This window comes from Microtus ochrogaster (genome assembly GCF_000317375.1).
Source record: "Microtus ochrogaster isolate Prairie Vole_2 chromosome 14 unlocalized genomic scaffold, MicOch1.0 chr14_random_1, whole genome shotgun sequence".
In the NCBI taxonomy this organism is placed as follows: Eukaryota; Metazoa; Chordata; class Mammalia; order Rodentia; family Cricetidae; genus Microtus; species Microtus ochrogaster.
In genome coordinates, this window is record NW_004949096.1 from 12,891,056 (window position 1) to 12,908,649 (window position 17,594).

At 36.2% G+C, this 17,594-nt stretch overlaps 1 protein-coding gene across 6 annotated transcripts in view; it reads right to left on the reverse strand.

Annotated features, from left to right (window-relative positions):
• Nucleotides 1-17,594, reverse strand: part of Lrrc4c (leucine rich repeat containing 4C) — a 219,217-nt gene that overhangs the window by 10,037 nt on the left and 191,586 nt on the right. For 3 of the 6 annotated variants that reach the window (XM_026787662.1, XM_026787663.1, XM_026787665.1), the window contains exon 3: nucleotides 12,488-12,529. The exons of the other annotated variants lie outside the window; for them this stretch is intronic. The gene's annotated coding sequence lies outside the window, so the exon portion shown is untranslated. The remainder of the gene's footprint in view (nucleotides 1-12,487; nucleotides 12,530-17,594) is intronic. 6 annotated transcript variants of the gene reach the window in all.

The window sequence follows — 17,594 nt, forward strand, 5'->3', positions numbered from 1 at the left end:
AAACTACTATCAACAAAAAATTTTCTACTTTAAATCCTAAATTATATTATTTTTCATCAAAAGCCAAACTTCAATATCTCTTTTATAAAATCATTTTTTTCACATCAAAAGGAAATCAATTTAAACTAAGTACTATCCATTACAATGCCAGCTTGCAGCATTTACTTACAATTAGATTTCTATGGGATTTGAATTAAACTACAATGCTTTTAGCTATGTCCTGAAAGCTATCTTGACTTTGTCAATAGGTCTTTCTTCCCTTTTTATGCATTCCATGGACTGATAACCTCGTGCATCTGGAAAACTTAAGGGGAAATATTTTGTTTAGCACAGTCTTTTGGCATAGACACAGGCATAGACATTAGAACTAATTTAGAAAGGAGAAGTAGATAGATGAATGAGTTAATCAAAAATACCCAACTATCCACATACACCCTTAATGATTCTTAACAAACATGGAACACCAAAACTTCTTATCCAAAATGAATCTTTATAATTACAAATACACCCCTTGTTTCTTCCTACCTTCCCTCTCTATCTCTGTCTCTGTCTCTGTCTCTGTCTCTGTCTCTGTCTCCCTCTCTCTCTCTCTCTCACACACACACACACACACATAAACACATATACACACAAACAAGACTTCTCCATTTTACTTTGTGCATTTCAAATTATATTTTTATTGATGGAGAATTTAAAACAATGTATTTTTGTTCATATTAACTCATCCTCCTCCACCTTTAATGGCTATTCTTATCAATTTGTCTACTTCTGGAATTTACTAAACCACAGATGACTGGGCACACCTGTGAGAGATTTTTCTTTCAGTCACTTGAATTAAAAAGACCCACATCTAATCAATGTTTTGAGGTATAAAGATACACCTTTAATCAAGATTTTTGAGATGGCTCCACCTTCTGCTGACAGCCAGTATAAAATACATAGAAGAAAGAAGTTGTTGTTCTTTGTCTGCTTGCTCTTATTCTCCCTAGAAAGTTTGTTCCTTCACTGGCTTTAGAGACAAGTTCTTCTGGATTCTGACATAGACTGAAGACTAGAAAAGAAACCCAGCATAATGGATGGAACAAATATTGGATTCTTGGAACTTTCAGTGTTAGATGGCCATTATTAGACTAGCTAAAGCACAACCTGTATGCTATTCTAAAAAATCCCCTTTCTAGAAATAAAAACACAGACACACACATACATAGAATATATTTTATATAATACATTAAATAATATATTATGTACTATTATACACTGTATTATGTTTATATTATATTTTCTGTTCCTCTAGAAAACCCTAACTAATGTACCACCCAAATTTGTGACTTTTTAAACCTGTTTTGTTTAAATGTTGCTTCCCAAATTCTCTGGGGTAAGGGAACTCAATAGAGCATAGTCAAGCAAATAGGAGTCACACCTTTAAAGAAGACTGATGCTTTTTCCCATTGCAGTAATGAATTGTTCATACTCTTCAGCTAGGATTGGGACTTCCTGTGCATTTCTCACATCCATGTTAAAATTTGGTCTGACTTGAGCATATGCATGCCTTCTACATGCTCTTAGATCCACTGTGAGGCCATCTATGTAACTATTCTCTTGTGTCAGGGAAATCCTGTGTCACTATACATGAACACAAACAGGGGAACTGTTTCCAACATTTCTTGCTTTTACAATCTTTCTGTACTTTCATGATAATCTCTGAACCTTGGAAAGATGTGGATGAGATGTAGATGTCTCATTTAGGGCTGTGTACTCCATAGTCTCTAATTCTCTAAACATTCAACTGGTAGAGATTGTTAATTGTTTTCTCCTAGAAGTTTCTCTCACCCTGCACAAAACTGAACTCTAGGTGCATCACAGACCTCAATATAAACTCTATGACTTGAGATGATAGAGGAAAAAATAGGGATTATGATGGCATTTTCACATTTTTAAAAGGATTTTCTAGAAAAGATCTTGGAAGTTTATTAATTAAGACCAATAATTGCCAAAAAGAATGTGATGGTTATCCTTGGTTGTCAACTTAGCAACACCTGCACTTAAGCAAAACCCAAGGTGGAATTTTTTTAATTATGTGGGATTTTTTTAATTAAGTAATTTGAAATGGGAAAACCCACTTTTAACCTGGGCAGGATTTGTGCTGACAGCCTATGTAACTGGAAGCAAAGGTCAATTGAGTTTTGCCTGCTTGCGTGCTCTCTCACTGGCAAGTCCATTCCTTAATTATCATTAGAACTTACTTTTTCAGGATTCTTATAATAAGTGAAGACCACCAAGGACATTCAAACTCATGGACTGAACAACTGCTGGTTTCTTGGACTTTCTGTTAGTAGATAACCATTGTTGGACTAGCAGAGCCATGGCCTTTAAGAGACTCTAATAAATTCTCTTTTGTATATATAGATTCATTGTTCCACTAGAGAACCCTGAATACTATGTGGGGCCATAAGAAACTAAAATAGTTCTATATAGCATAGGACACCATCATTTGAGTGAAGAGGCAGCCTCCACCATGGGAAAATATTTATCAGTATTAGTTATACTTCTAAAAGAATATTGGTATCAAGAATGTACAAGGCATGCAGAAAACTGAACACAGAAAATAAAGCCAATTAGAAATTGGGACAAGGAACTAAACAAAGAGTTCTCAAAAGATAAAATCAAATTTACTAATAAATATTTTAAATGTTTAACATGCTTAGCCATCAAAGAAATAAAAATCAAAACTACTTTGAGACTTCATCTTGCCCGTTGAAAATGGACAGAAAATTGTTTTTAAAGTTAGAATATACTGCCATGACTATGGAAAAAAGGAAATGCTTAACCACTGTTTATAAGAGTGAAAATTGGAACAGCTAGAGTGGAAATTAGTGTGGAGGTTCATCAAAAAATAGAAATACATCTTCTACATGACATAGCTGTGCCCAAAGTTATTGCTTAGGAATGTATCCAAAGAAATTTATAGCCCCTTGTTGAGATTCTTGTGCATTTGTGTTCATTGCTGCAGTAGTTATAATAACTATGAACTGAAACAATTTAGATGGTCATCTGCTGATGAATGGGTAATAGAAATATTACATTCATAAAGTGCAACATTATTTTGCTGTTAAAATTAAAATTATGAAATTCACTGTTAATGAATGTGTCTGAAAATAGTTGGTTTTTTTTGTGAGAAAGGCCAGATTCAGGAAGAAGAATTTATGTATTTCTTTCATCTTTGGATGCTAGTTTTGAATCATTAGAAATGTATATTAAGAAATTATTAAGAGGTTACAGATAAGGTACAGTCAAGAGAGGGAAGATAGAGTGAAAGGCTATAATGGAAGAGTAATAACAGGTAGGAATGATTAAATAGGGTGATGATGGGAAAGCAAGGAAGAGTATGATAGTAGGCTCATACATAAGGAAACCTGCTGCTGTAGAAGCTCACTAAGATATCTACATCCTCATTTTCAAATATTTTTAAATTATTTTAAATTAAATAGACTTGTTATTTAACAGGGGTGTAATGCACCTATTAGACACCAGAGACTAGCAAATCAAAACTCTAGGACCAAGAATGGGTTACTTATTTTAGAGTTTTTGCCAATAGGGTCTTATTGATCACCAAAATATTAATGCTGTTGTCATTTTTTTTGGTTCTATCCTAAAACTTGATGATAAAACTGTACTGCTGAAGATACCTTATAATTAAGTCATAAAATGTGAAGAAATCAAACTGGTACTAGTGCTGGAAGGTGTTGTGCATGCTACCAAAGAGGAAAATGTATCACCGGTCTCAACCAACTGTGAACCACATGAGTTAAAATATCAACTACCCTGACGAAATATACCTAGTGGTGTAATAGTTGCACAAATGGTTTGGGAATTATCAAACTCCATGAGAAAGAAATGATATTTAGCACTGTTGTTATGGACAAAAATCTGTGGCTAGGTCAGATTCTACTTGTATAGTTCAACTAAATGAATCCAACATTTAATGACTTATCAGTACACCCACCTAAAAGTTTTTCTCTCAATGTTCATTCACTGTCTTTTCAGCAGCTCATTTCTCTTCTAGGACTATCTTGTCAGAAAAAAAAATATTTTCATTGGGTCTTACAGGAGATTCGAGTAATTTATTCTTTTTGTTTGTTTCTTGTTTACTTGTTTGAGACCATCTCATGCAACCCAGGGTGATTTAAAATTCTCTAATCCTTAATTACTTCAATTACTTCTCTAATCTCTAAACCTTTACCATAATTACCTAGGACTTCTCATCCTTCTGTCTTTACCTCTCTAATTCTAACACTACTAGTAAGCACCAATATTCCATGTTTATGAGATACTGGTGATAGAACCCAGGTCTTCCGGCATGCTGGGGAAACACTCTACTGAGTAATTCTCCAGCCTAGATGCATTAACTTTTCCCTGGAATGCATCCACAGAGATCTGTGCAATGAGATTAATAAAGTCTCTTGCAACACCATGCCATGTTCATCCACTTACATTTTTATGACCTAGTTCCCATTGAAAAATCACCCTCAAATCTAATTCTCTAGTTTGAATAAAGTATGAAAGTATGAACAGATCTTTACCACTATACTCATTGACATTCTTGAGGAGCTTTTCACCTTTATCATAGTGAGGCATGATCTCAGATATTTTAATAGACAGAGACAGAGTTATTTTAAGAGCATTTTTCTTATATCAAAAAGTATGCTATTTTTTACATTGTAATTTAACATCATCTAAAATCCATTATGCCACATGTTTTCTCCACACATTCCAAAATTCTGTACTCTTCTTGAAAAACAATTAAATTCTAAAGAATCTACCTTTCCCAAGAACAATAATCCTGTGTTTATAGGTAAATAGATTTCTGTTTAAGCTAGGGCTAGGCAAACTTTTCTGAAAATTACTGCACACTAAATATTTTAGCTACTGAAATCTGCCACTGTACCAGTCATGAGCTGCCGGACACCCAGTGGTTATAACTGTGCTCCTGTCAAACTATTTATGGTCACAGATTTTTCATGCAACTGTCAGAGCTTTTGAAATATTATCCCTCCTACCTCAACCTAAACAGCTAAGAATTCAAAAATATTCTAGTTTGCACAGTACATAGGAAGACTGGCAGGCCAACATATAGACTGTAAACTGTTAGCAACGTTGGAAGAATGGCTTCTGTTGTTAAAGAAAAGTTAATTCTGGACATGGGACAAAAGTTACCCAGTAAATACAAGGAATTTTCAGCTTAGTAGATTATAAAATATTTTCCTTTCATAAGTAATCAAAATGTGGAACTGGGGCTGGATATGGAATTCTGTATTCTGTTTCAGGATTACTCTGAGAAGATAAGACACCTGAGGTTGCAGCCTTCCTGTTCAAAGGGAAGCCAGTCTCAAGTTGAAATTGATATTCCAAAAAAGAAAAAAATGCAAAGAACTTACTTCTTAGATGTTGTGATAAACAGCTGAATTATTTAACATAACAAATGGTTCTTCTGTGGACATGTTTTAATCCTAACAAACTCTTAATACTTGACTATGGGGAGTTTTTTATGCCCCCACTTCCAGGTTATGTGCAATTAATCTATTATTCTATATTCCCCCCTCTCTTTCTCTCTCTCTGTCTCTACCTCTCTCTCTCTCCTACACTCTCTCAAACTCATTTCATTTTAGGATAATACCAAAGAAAAGAAGTTAAAAAAATTCAATTTTTTTTACATTTATGGCTTAATATTACTTTTATTTATTTATTTATTTTTATTTTATTGAAAAAAAGGGAAAAAAGTTTCCGCCTCCTCCCAGCCTCCCATTTCCTTCCCCCTCCTCCCACTCCTCTCCCCCTCCCTCTCCAGTCCAAAGAGCAGTCAGGGTTCTCTGCCCTCTGGAAAGTCCAAGGTCCTCCCCCCTCCGTCCATATCTAGTAAGGTGAACATCCAAACTGGCTAGGCTCCCACAAAGCCAGAACATGAAGTAGGATCAAAACCCTGTGCCATTGTTCTTGGTTTCTCATCAGCCCTCATTGTTCGCCATGTTCAGAGAGTCTGGTTTTATCCCATGCTTTTTCAGTCAAATTTTTGATAATACTATGAATCTTGAATCTTCCTCAGAAAATTAATCAGTTACCCTGAATTGGTTGTAAGAAAATTACTTAAGTTTATTCCCTGCAGGACAAGATGAATATCTACTGAAAAATCATTTCTCAACCTCTCTTTGTATTTAAAAACTGCTAGACGAGAAAATGGCACAAATTAAATCACAGTATTAGCGAAGGGAGCTCACCTTTTCAAATCAAATTTGCTTTTATCAGTATTTCCTAATATCATTCTTCTTTTTTCCCCATTTTGAAATACAGCCTTGCAAATATGTTGAGCTTTTCCTCTACTGTGTGCAGAAATACATAGACCTGCAAAATTTCAAGGATCTCTTTATATATAAATAAGCCCCTGGATGACCCTCTATGTAAATGTAATAAAAACACTACAGCATATAAATGGCTGCAATCCAGGGACTTGACCTGTCAAGTCAACAGACAACTGCTTCTTTAAACACAGTGTCTTTGCAAATGTTTCTAAAATGATCTTTAAATTTTAAAAGGTTTGTTTCATGAGAAAAAAAAATCTGTCTCCACACTTGTGACTTTAAGAAGACTCAGCTTATAATTTTAGACTATCTGTATAGTGCTTAGAAATGGCATTAGAATATGATTAAATGAGTAAAAATGAAATATAAAGAGAATGTTGTTTATTTTTAAAAAAGAAGAAAATCCATGTGATAGCAACTGACAGAGATCTGAGAAATAAAATGAGGATTATTATAAAGAAACAAAATTTCTAAATTGTGAAGGCTTTCTGGGTTTTTGAATCTTGTTACAGCGGCAAAATATACTATCAATTCATATATAGAACATAAAATTATGCATACACGCATTATAGCAATTTGATGTAAAAATGCTTAAATGCTATAGGTCATATTCAAAAGTTGATGTAAGCATGACTAATCTTACAGTTTTCAGAAGAGAATTTGAGAATTAACTATGTCCTTAAGAAAATAGAAACTACTAACGAGGAAGTATAATTGTGGAGAAGATAAAAATGAGATTATTCATAATAGAGAGAATGAAAATCAAGAAAGCCGACAGTGAAAGCAGAGGACTCTTATAATAGAAGAGATAATTTGAATGGGTAGCTTGGCCTATTGAGGGTTGTTGCACACCTGACAGAATTGCTTCAATAAATATATTTGAGAAAAACCTTAAGACTTTCAAGAATAGAGGGGAATTATGAGAGCATTACTTTAGAAGGCTTCTGCCTTTGTGGTGAAAAGAAATTGAAGGAGAAAGACTGGATAATGAAAAAAAAGTGATCTCAGTAATCCATATACTACACATTCCTTTAAAATCGTACAAGGCTGAACTTCAGTTTGATTGTCTGACTACTGAGTTACAAAGTTTCAGATCAACTCCCACTAGCAAAAATCTCAAAGAACTTAAAATATGAACTCCACAAAAGGGGAAATGTTCTAGTATGGAAATGATCATCCTGAAATCAGGGCAAATCACCTCTACCGCTCACATTTACATGGGAGTGTTGTGAACGGGGAAGTAAGCAAAATTTCAGCCTCTGTTCTTTGGTAACCTGGAAAAATATTAAAGTATATGAGGAATAATTTTTAACTTCTCTTAGCAGATTCAGTGTTTGAAAAGTCAGACTTTTTTTTACATTTTTTTGATATTTATTGAGATCTACATTTTTCTCTGCTCCCCTCCCTGCCTCTCCCCTCCCCGCTTCAGTCCTTTCCCAAGGCTCCCATGCTCCCAATTTACTCAGGAGATTTTGTCTTTTTCTATTTTCTATTTTCCTTGTAGATTAGATCTGTGTAAGTCTCTCTTAGTGGTTGCACTGTTGTCTACATTCTCTGGGATTGTGGTTTGTAAGCTGGCTGAAAAGTCAGATTTAAGACTAATGAGAGCTGACCAACTCCTGCCGGACTGGGAAGGAACAAGCATAGGACCAAATTAGTCCCTCTGAGTGTGGTTGACAATTGCACGGCTGGGGCAGACTGAGGGGCCACTGGCGGTGGCATCAGGATTTATCCCTACTGTATGTACTGGCTTTTTGGAATTCTATCCTTTTGGGATGTTTACCTCACTCAGTCTAGATATAGTAGGGAGGGCCTTGGACCTTCCATAAAGCAATGTACCTTACTCTCTCTGAGGATAAGATGGGGGTGGGGTGGGAGGTGTGTGGAGAGAATGGGAGGAGGGGGAGAGTGGACTTGGATTGGTATTTAAAAAAAGCTAATAAATTTAATAAATGACACAGAAAAAAATAATGAAAATAAAAAATAAAGCATCTTCTGTTAGAGGGTTAGTTTACTGTTATTATTTCATTCAATCTTTATTGAAATGGCCTTCTGCGAGCTATATTTTCCTAAGTGGCATGATAAAACCCAATAAGTAAACACTGTCATGACTACATGAATTAAAGAGTGTAGGATAACTGAAAACTATCTCTGTCCCTCAGTCAATGCTGGTACCATATACCAAGATGTTCAATACAAAAACCTACTTTCCCTTTAGTGAAATTTTTTCTGTATTTACATACAGCCTGGCTTTATTTTCCCAGTACTGCTCCTAAACATAACTCAGTATTTCTTTCTGTATCGGTGTCATTTTCATTTCTAATTTGTACCCCCTGAAATATTTTATTAGGTTCTCCCCTTTTTTTCCTATCATATCTAATTCTTCATGAAACATGCTTACTGAAATTTAAAGATATAAATGTATATTCAGTCATTCCTCACTTGAAATTCTTTTTCGACTCCATATTCTTGGAATATAATGCAAACTGCTTTTGTTTCTAATTAGTGTTCTTTGAATCTTTTGATTTATCTGAATTCTCTTTATTTCTTCAATATACTTTGTGGGAGGTCCTTCTGTCTACATGTTGCTTTTGTTTGTTAATGAATAAAGAGCTGCTTTGAGCCTATGGTAAGGGCAGACAGAACTTGGGGAAAGGTAGGCTATATGCTGGGAGAAAGAGGGTGGAGTCAGAGAGAAGCCATGAAGCCTCCGGAGACAGATGTTGCAAGCTTTACCCAGTAAGTCACAGCCACGTGGTAATATACAAATTAATAAAAATGGGTTAAATTAATATAAGAGTTAGCCAATAAAAAGCTAGAGCTAATGGGCTAAGCAATGATTTAATTATACAGTTTCTGTGTGATTAATTTGGGTCTAAGCTAGCTGGGTGGCTGGGAACCAACAAACGGCCTTCTTCTAACAAATATCACTGACTATTCTTAATTTTTTAAATGGTTCAACTTGATATGTCCTTTTACTTTTGCAAATAGGGTTCCCTCTGCTCACAACATATAAACTTGGATTTGTGTATTTATAGTGTCATATAGAAATTTACTTTCAATTTTGGGTACTAAGAAAGCCATTGTAGGATACTTATTATGCCTAGTCATCCCACAACAAAAATAGAATTTAATTTCTTCACTATATCTTTATTAGTTATGCTCTTGTATGTACAAGTGTTTCTCTTACTGTCTGTCACACCTAGTCAAATGTTAATTTTCATTGTAGAGATATACCCCATTAACACAGTAACATTTCCCTGAAATTCTACTGATCAAATATTTATTAAGATGTGTATGCAGGAATGAATGGGTCAGCTGACCCAGGAGGGTGAGGATACTTAAGGACGTAAGCCCATTATCTGGGGAGACCACTATGATGTTGAACTTTCTGTCAGATCCTTAACACACAGTAGAGTCCCATTCCTGCAGCAGGAAATTGATCCATTTCTGTGTTGCTGTTTGAATGGTTTGTAGTTACTTTCACAGAAGCCTTAATACAGTGAGTTGAGGCCGTTTCACCATCTGCTTGCTCTTTCTTGCATGTGTTGTGGGTGGAGAAGTTAAGAGATTTCCCTTTTTCACATTTTATTTGTTATTAGCCTTAGCAGCCCTGTTTGATGTATGACCAAACAATGCCCTCTGCTGTTTGTACCTAAAATAACATGGCTGCTTCAAAATTTCCTACTTCCAGGAAGCAGATTGTTTCCATGGTTTGCTTCACAAGACAGCTGCCTACACTAAAGTACTGGGGAGAGATGTTCACTGCACTGGCTCCAGCCATAGTTCTTTTCTTTCCTTTCAATCTTTTGCTTTTTAAAATCAGAGAACAAGAAATTATACAGCCAGTAAGTCAGGGCTTCTGTAAGTGCCCTTTAAAGGGCATGGCCCTTTAATCATCACATAATGTGCTTCATGGACCCATGAATACCATTTTTCTTAAAATATGGTTCCTGTGAGATACCACCACAATGCAGAGAAATACTAGACCAGATGAGCCGGCCAAGAGGGCAGTCACAGCTTCAACTCTTTCTTAGCGAGAAAAAGCCAAACTCATCTCAGTCCCAAAAGACACCTAGAATCATCATCTCTTGACAAAACAAAATGCAAAAGTAATTTGCTTTTGGTTTCCCTGTTTGCTTACTTTCTTACGATGCAAGTGGAATGCACATACTGGGCATGAGGCTCTGGCTGTGTGTGAATCCTTTTGATCATCTCCACTTTTTGAGATTGATTATTTATGAAAAAAATGAAATATAAATGACCGAGCTGTTTCTCAAATTATATGGAAGGATTCGCGATGCCCAGAACTGTGTTTGTATTTTCATAACAACTATTTGTTTAGCAAAATGCTTAGTCAAAGTGGGAGGAGGACCTTCGAGTGTCAAGTTCCAAATTCTTCTCCGTGTTTCATTCTTTCTGGTTAGGCAGTCAGAATGCTTCAGCTCTCAGAAACAAGTCTGCTTCGTATAATGCAAGCAGCATTCTTTGTGCTTATACAGTAACATCTGGGGCCTCAATACCCTGCAATTCCTATGCTTCTTTGTTTTTCTTCAGATTCACAGGACACCAAATGATTAATGCATGTTTCTCCTTATTTCTAAAATTGCTATTTTCTTTTCATATTTCAGCATCGTAATTGTCCACAGTAGCATTTTTGATAAAAGTAACTTACCATCAGATAAGGAACTAGACAACCAGTGTACAAATCCATCTACCTGAGGAGCACTTCTTTAGACCTTTACTACACGCGCCCTTCAGATGCCAGTACCAATCACCAAAACTACAGTGTCTTCCAGTACTTGCAGACAATTTCGGGGTGGGGGGTCCAAAGTTATCCATGTGATAATCAATGGCTTAGCACGGCATGTAAGGTACTCAGTGCTACTGTGTCGTATTATTGCCCAAGACTTGTCTGCTAGGAATGCTGCACACTGCCAGCGGCACTGTCCGTTCAGTCTAAACATACCGTCCAACTTTTCATTTTCGGATCTTTGGCTTTGTCTGATTTCTCACTCTGATTAGTCTATTAAATTATGCCCAACCAGAACCAATTTGCAATAACTATTTCTATTCCCTCATCAGTTTTACTAATCCATCCTTCCCTTAATTGTCAGTAAAGTCAAGCTTAAACTTGTTAAATCTATTTATGAATGTCAATGTTTGTCCAGGTGGCCATCCTATTTATTCACAAGCTTCTTAAAGAGTAGAACTGGATTCTATCTAAGCATCTAGTAAATATTTGTTAAATTGAATTATTGAGTATCACACTTTTAATCCTCTGTTGGGAGCCATGTGGATAAAGTAGTTTATAAGACTTGATTAATAAAATTGATTAATAAAACTATTGAGAATCAAAGTGGCACAATTTATTGACTTTACCAGTGAAAATGGTAAAGAATAGATTGAATGGTGACTTCTAACAATTCCTTTAAGAAAAATAAGTAAAACATAAGTGGAGACTGTGAATAAATGAAATGGAAAATGAATTTAAATAGGTGATCGAAAATAATGTACCCCAGCTCCACCAAATGCCTTGCTCAAGTTGCAAAAAGAATGCCAGGTTAAGCCAGGCAGTGGTGGTGCACACTTTTAATCCCAGCACTAGGGAGGCAGAGGTAGTAGGATCTCTGTGAGTTCAAGGCCAGCCTGATCTACAAGAGCTAGATCCAGGACAGACTCCAAAGCTACAGAGAAACCCTATCTCGAAAAACAAACAAACAAACAAAAAAGAACGCCAGGTTAAACATTCACCAAAAGACCATTAACACTCCCCTCAGTGCCTTCTGAAACTACCCACAAAACCCTCTTATCCTTGTCACCATATCCAGGACCACCTCCCTGTTAAAAGGCCCCAGTTCTAAAGGAGGTCACACTGCCCACCAGAACTCCAGGGAAGTTAGTTGCCAACAGACTACTCCCACTTTCTTAGTGTTTGCTCAGCCCACCCACAACCTACCCTCTCCTACCCATTACCTGTCACCTTATCCCAGCCCCCAATTCTAGTGGAGGTACCATAATGGACTAAAGGGCAGGTCAGCCACCAGAACTGCAGGTAGCCTTCCCTATTTCAGAATTGTCCCCACTTAGTGTCTACCCCACTAACCCATTGGCCAACCAATGACTGATCCAACCTGAGATCCACTGCACAAGAGGAAGGCCGCATCCGACATTGCCTTGATGACCAGGAACCAGACGGAGCACAGGCCAGAGACCCAGGATAGAATGAAAGAAAGTAGAAAAAAGTCAATGAAATCGTTCCACATGATATTCTGCTCTCCTCATAGATTTCTGCCTAGCTCAGAATCTGTGAGTTCAAGGCCAGCCTGGTTTACAAGAACTAGTTCCAAGACAGGAACCAAAAGCTACGGAGAAACCCTGTCTCAAAAATCAATAAAAAAAAAAAAAAAGAATTCTCTTAGGGGCAAGCATCTAGCAACTGATGAGAAAAGATGCAAGAGAGACCCACGGCGAAAACACTCGGGAGAGCCAAGGTTACCCTGTAGAAGGAGGGGGGAGATTTTAGGAGCCAAAAGGATAGAAGATATCATAAGAACATTGCCCATAGAATCAATTAAGCAGGGCTCTTAGGGCATACATAGAATGAAATGAGAAACAAGAACCATGTGTTGTTCTGAATAGGTGCTCTGCATGTAGCTGAATAGTTCATATATTGTGATTTTATGGGACTCCCAACAGTGAGAATAAAGGGTACTCCTACTATCTTGCCTGCACTTGGGATCCCTTTCATCCTACTTGGTAGGATGTTTTGTGCCTAGACATCTTGTAATTTGTTAGGCCATATTTGGTAGAGATTCCTGGGAAGCCTGTTTTCCTTTGCATTTTTTTGGGGGGGGGGACTGGAGAAGGAGTGGATCTTGGGGAGAGTGGAGCTGGGGTAAATGGCAGTCTAACAAGATCTTTGTTAGATACTATTGATAATAATAATTTAGTGGATTGGGACCTCTCTATGTATAAACTACTTGTGTGTGTTTATTAGTGTATTTAGTGCTGTTTTGAGATGACCTATAGATTCCTGTGAGAGAAAAAGATTATATCCAATTCCCCAACAAATTTTCAGGAAAAATGTCTCTAGAAAAGGTTCTTGAGATGTAGATTGCCAGGGTGTTACACATGTTTGTCTTATAACTTAAATAGCAATACTCCTGTTAGTTTGTTATTCTATGTCATACCTTTTAGGCAAATAATCAAGATGCAGAAAGAGAAGATACAGGAGAATCTTCAAGAGGGGAGATCTACTTCAGAACTTTCCTTCACATTAGTATAGTTAATTACTCAAATGATAATTTCATTTACAAATTCATTAACATTTATTTATTTTTCAGGCTATTGGAAAGGACCATGACTGATGACAAATAAGGAAATATTAGGGTTCTTAATGGCAGTGAAGAATAATAATGTAATAAGAATCATTGAAGCAATGATATTTCATGAAATATATAACTGAAACCCCAGTTTCTATTTATCAAAAAAAAAATCCCTCAAATAGGATGTTGAAGTAAGAATAAATTTCAGAAGATGGGCGCAGATTTTACCTTCCCTGGATTTGAAATGGATGATACCTTTCAGACCTTGAAATTGAGGCTGGTAAATGAGAACGAAATGAGAGAAAACAAGTCCACATATCTCAGACTGTGCTAATCAAAGTATACAATGTATGCTTCTCTCCGTGATACTCTCCTGTCACTCCACAGGCACTAAATATTCTCATATCTTCTTTTATTATGCGTAATTTAATATGTATATGTATATATATATATATATATATATATATATATATATATATGCTCCAGTTTGTTATTCTGTGTTACACCTTTAAGGTACATACATATCTACATATGTAGATGTATTTTCATATATGATATATATGTTCACTCAAGAGTTTGGTTATCTATACATTTCTCTGTGTGTGTGTGTGTGTGTGTGTGTGTGTGTGTGTGTGTGTGTGTGCATGTGTTACTTTACTGTCCCTGTCCAGGTTAGTGACAGTTTTTGAAAAATTTAACAGATTCATCTGGAACAAAAGCCCTTAGCATGTCAGACAGAGAAGAATCTGGTTTGAGAAAGTTGGTGATGTAGTTAATGGTTTTGTTGTCTATGCTTACTTTGGATTGATGACTAGCTGGGAGGAATTGATGATCATTAAGCCCCAACTGCTCATTAATCCTTAGGAAATGCCTTGTGTCAAGGTCATCATTGCCTCCATAGGCTAAAAACAAACAAACCAACAATAGCACCCAAAAGGCATATGGATTTTTGTAATGAGTAATGCAATTTAAATTGCCATGTGAGGCAATCTGAACAGAATAAATAGCACACAGAGTCATTCAGATTGTAAAACCACCTTTCAACATTGTTTTCTGAGTGCTTACTTCCTTGTTCATTATTAAAGAGTACATATTCCTCATTTCCTAGACAGTAGCCAAAACATTTATATAACCCCTAGCAAAAGTCATTAAAGATGACTAAGATTAATTTTTGTAGTATTTATGAGAAAGAGAATATGAAATTTCTTGTTTGCTCTGTAAATATATGTCTAAGTATTCTTACCAACACAACACCTAGAGGGGATTCCTGTGATTCTCTAAGTCTCCCTCATGGATCATTTGAAACAGAATACTACAACAGGCATAACATAAAAGATTGAGTCATAAACCAATGCCATGCCCTACACTGAATAAAAAAGTGTGTCCTTAGTGGAAACTATTAGTTCAAAGACAGCCAGCATTGTTTGTGAAGTCTAGAAGGCCATGCAGATTTGTGATGTGCTAGTATATCTTGATTTGAATGAGAAAAAGTCTAGCATTCTAAGAAAGAGACAAACAGAATTTGCCCTTCTGCAACGGGTGTGGACTGCATCCTAGGAGTCAGGCATTGTGCTCACATATTGCCTCTTAGGTCTACACATCTCCTGTTTAGGATTTTATAGCATAATATAATTGATAAGTGACTGTCCAAAGAATTAAACAAAACTCTAGAAATGTTTGAGCAGTATTATAGCTGCATTACTACTAAGAAAAGAAAAGAATTTGCAGAGAAGTATAATCTTGAAAATAAATACCAGTTGGGTGGAGACTGTATGAAAATAAATATGAACACTGAGCAGAATATCATGACCATGTGAACTGACATCTATTAGTAATATGTAGTGATGTGTAGTGGGATGCAAAATAAGGGGAGTGAAGTAATATCAAGCAGTGAGAAAGCACACAGAGCATAGCATTTTCTATATAGAAGGGATGGAAACAACTGGTTTATCTTTGTGCCATAGGAAGATAAAACCGAAGGAGAATATATTTAGGACAAAGCAAGGAAGCATAAGTATGTGTTGGAAATAGAAAGCTAACAGAATGTCCTCCATCAAAGCCTCTGAAACAATGGCAATTCATTTTTCTATTTCTCAAACAATCATAATTCTTTGTTATTAGATGCTCTGACTTCTGTGTACTTCACTGTCTAAAACACAGGAGGAGCAAGTCTTGGCTATCTAGTTCAGACTCTTAGTGAATCTGTAAGTCAAAAGTCTTCCAGTTCAGCATGACTTAGGACTTTAATAAATTCAGTCAAATGACCCAAAGAAACATGATAAGGAAACCCTTTAATTGAGTCTGTGTTTATGAGATCTAAGCAAGGGAGGAAACAGAATAGACTCTTTCTGTGATTTCCAGGCAACGCATTTAATCAGAATGCAGATAGCAGGGATGGCCTCCTAATTGGAACTGGAAACTGGTTTCAACTAACTGCAACCCTGTTAACAGTACATAATGAGGAAACCTTAGTGATGACAAGTCAGATAATGGAAATGACTGGAATCAGTGATCTCTTTGTCTCACCTTAATGACCACAAAAGAGGGAATCATTCAATAAATTCAGGCATCTGAAAACTGGATTCCTGTCTATTGTTTTTAAGGTAGTCTTACTTTCATTCTGTGTTACGTTAACCTTAGAATGTGCATATTGGAGCTGAATTCTCCCTCTGCATAACCTTGTATTTGCTCTCAAGTTACCATGGAACCTTGCATGGACTTAGTTCTAATATTAATGAGTTTCTGTGAACACAGTACCTTGTAAAGTAAAAACACCCTGCATTTTTCTGTATTTATTGTTCATAATGAATATTTTACAGTAAATATGCCGTGAGAAACAATTAGACATGTGCATGAAAAGAACTAAGCAACCAAGTACCCCTTGGCACCTGGAAGGAACAAGGCCAGAGTATGCTGCTCCTTAAATCATCAGCAGTTAACCTACTTTTCTTACTTTAGATAAAAATTCCATCTTGATTTCTTCTCCCACCATCTGTCTTTGTTCTCTGAAGGATTCATTTTAGGAAGAATGATTCAGTTTTAAAAAGAGCCAGAGGGTGTGGAGGACCATCCTAAAATGCTGTCTTCTAGATATGACATGGCATCAGCAGTTGTGAATGCACAATAGCAGGGACCATCTGCACAGAACTTGCAAAGTACACACATAAATATAACTATACACCCATACATGCACACTCTTATACATAAGTGAGAGAAAATGAGAAGGGCTTAGAAGTAGGACTGTCTGATTGGGAGGAATAAGTGGGTCAAAAGCTGTGGGAGGGGAAATAAGATAATGGACGAGGGGAATGTATTCACAATACATTGCACACACATAAGCAACAGAAAAAAAAACAGAAATAATTTTGAAAGGCACAAGGCAGAGTTGAATATAGATATTCAACGTGTTGGGTGAAAATAAAATAATTCAAACTTTCTCTACTATTTGGTAAAAAATACGTGATTTACTTCTATGACAAATTCAAGTAGAAAGATAAAGGTAAATGAAAAGTAAGCAAAAATTCTTCACAAAAAGAAAGTAAAGGTGGTGTGGCTGTCCATCCTGAATTCCATTCCATATTCATACTTTCAAAGATGCAACTACCGTATTAACAGAGCTAAAACAGACATGCAGAAACATGCAAAGTCCTAATGTCAGTGTCTGCAAAGTAGGTATCTGCAGGTAAAATCTGGTCAACCATTTGTGATAGACTATAAAGTTCTATGAAAACATTTGCACTATCACTTCTTCATTTTTCATGTGTTTCTTTCATAGTTTTTGAATTTTTGATACTGTTTTAGAATTCTATACATGTATTTACATCCCTTCTATACTCTGTCTCCCTTCCAATTCTTCCCACTTCCTCCATCAACCCCTATGCCTTCTTCTATGATCATTATTGTCATACAAACA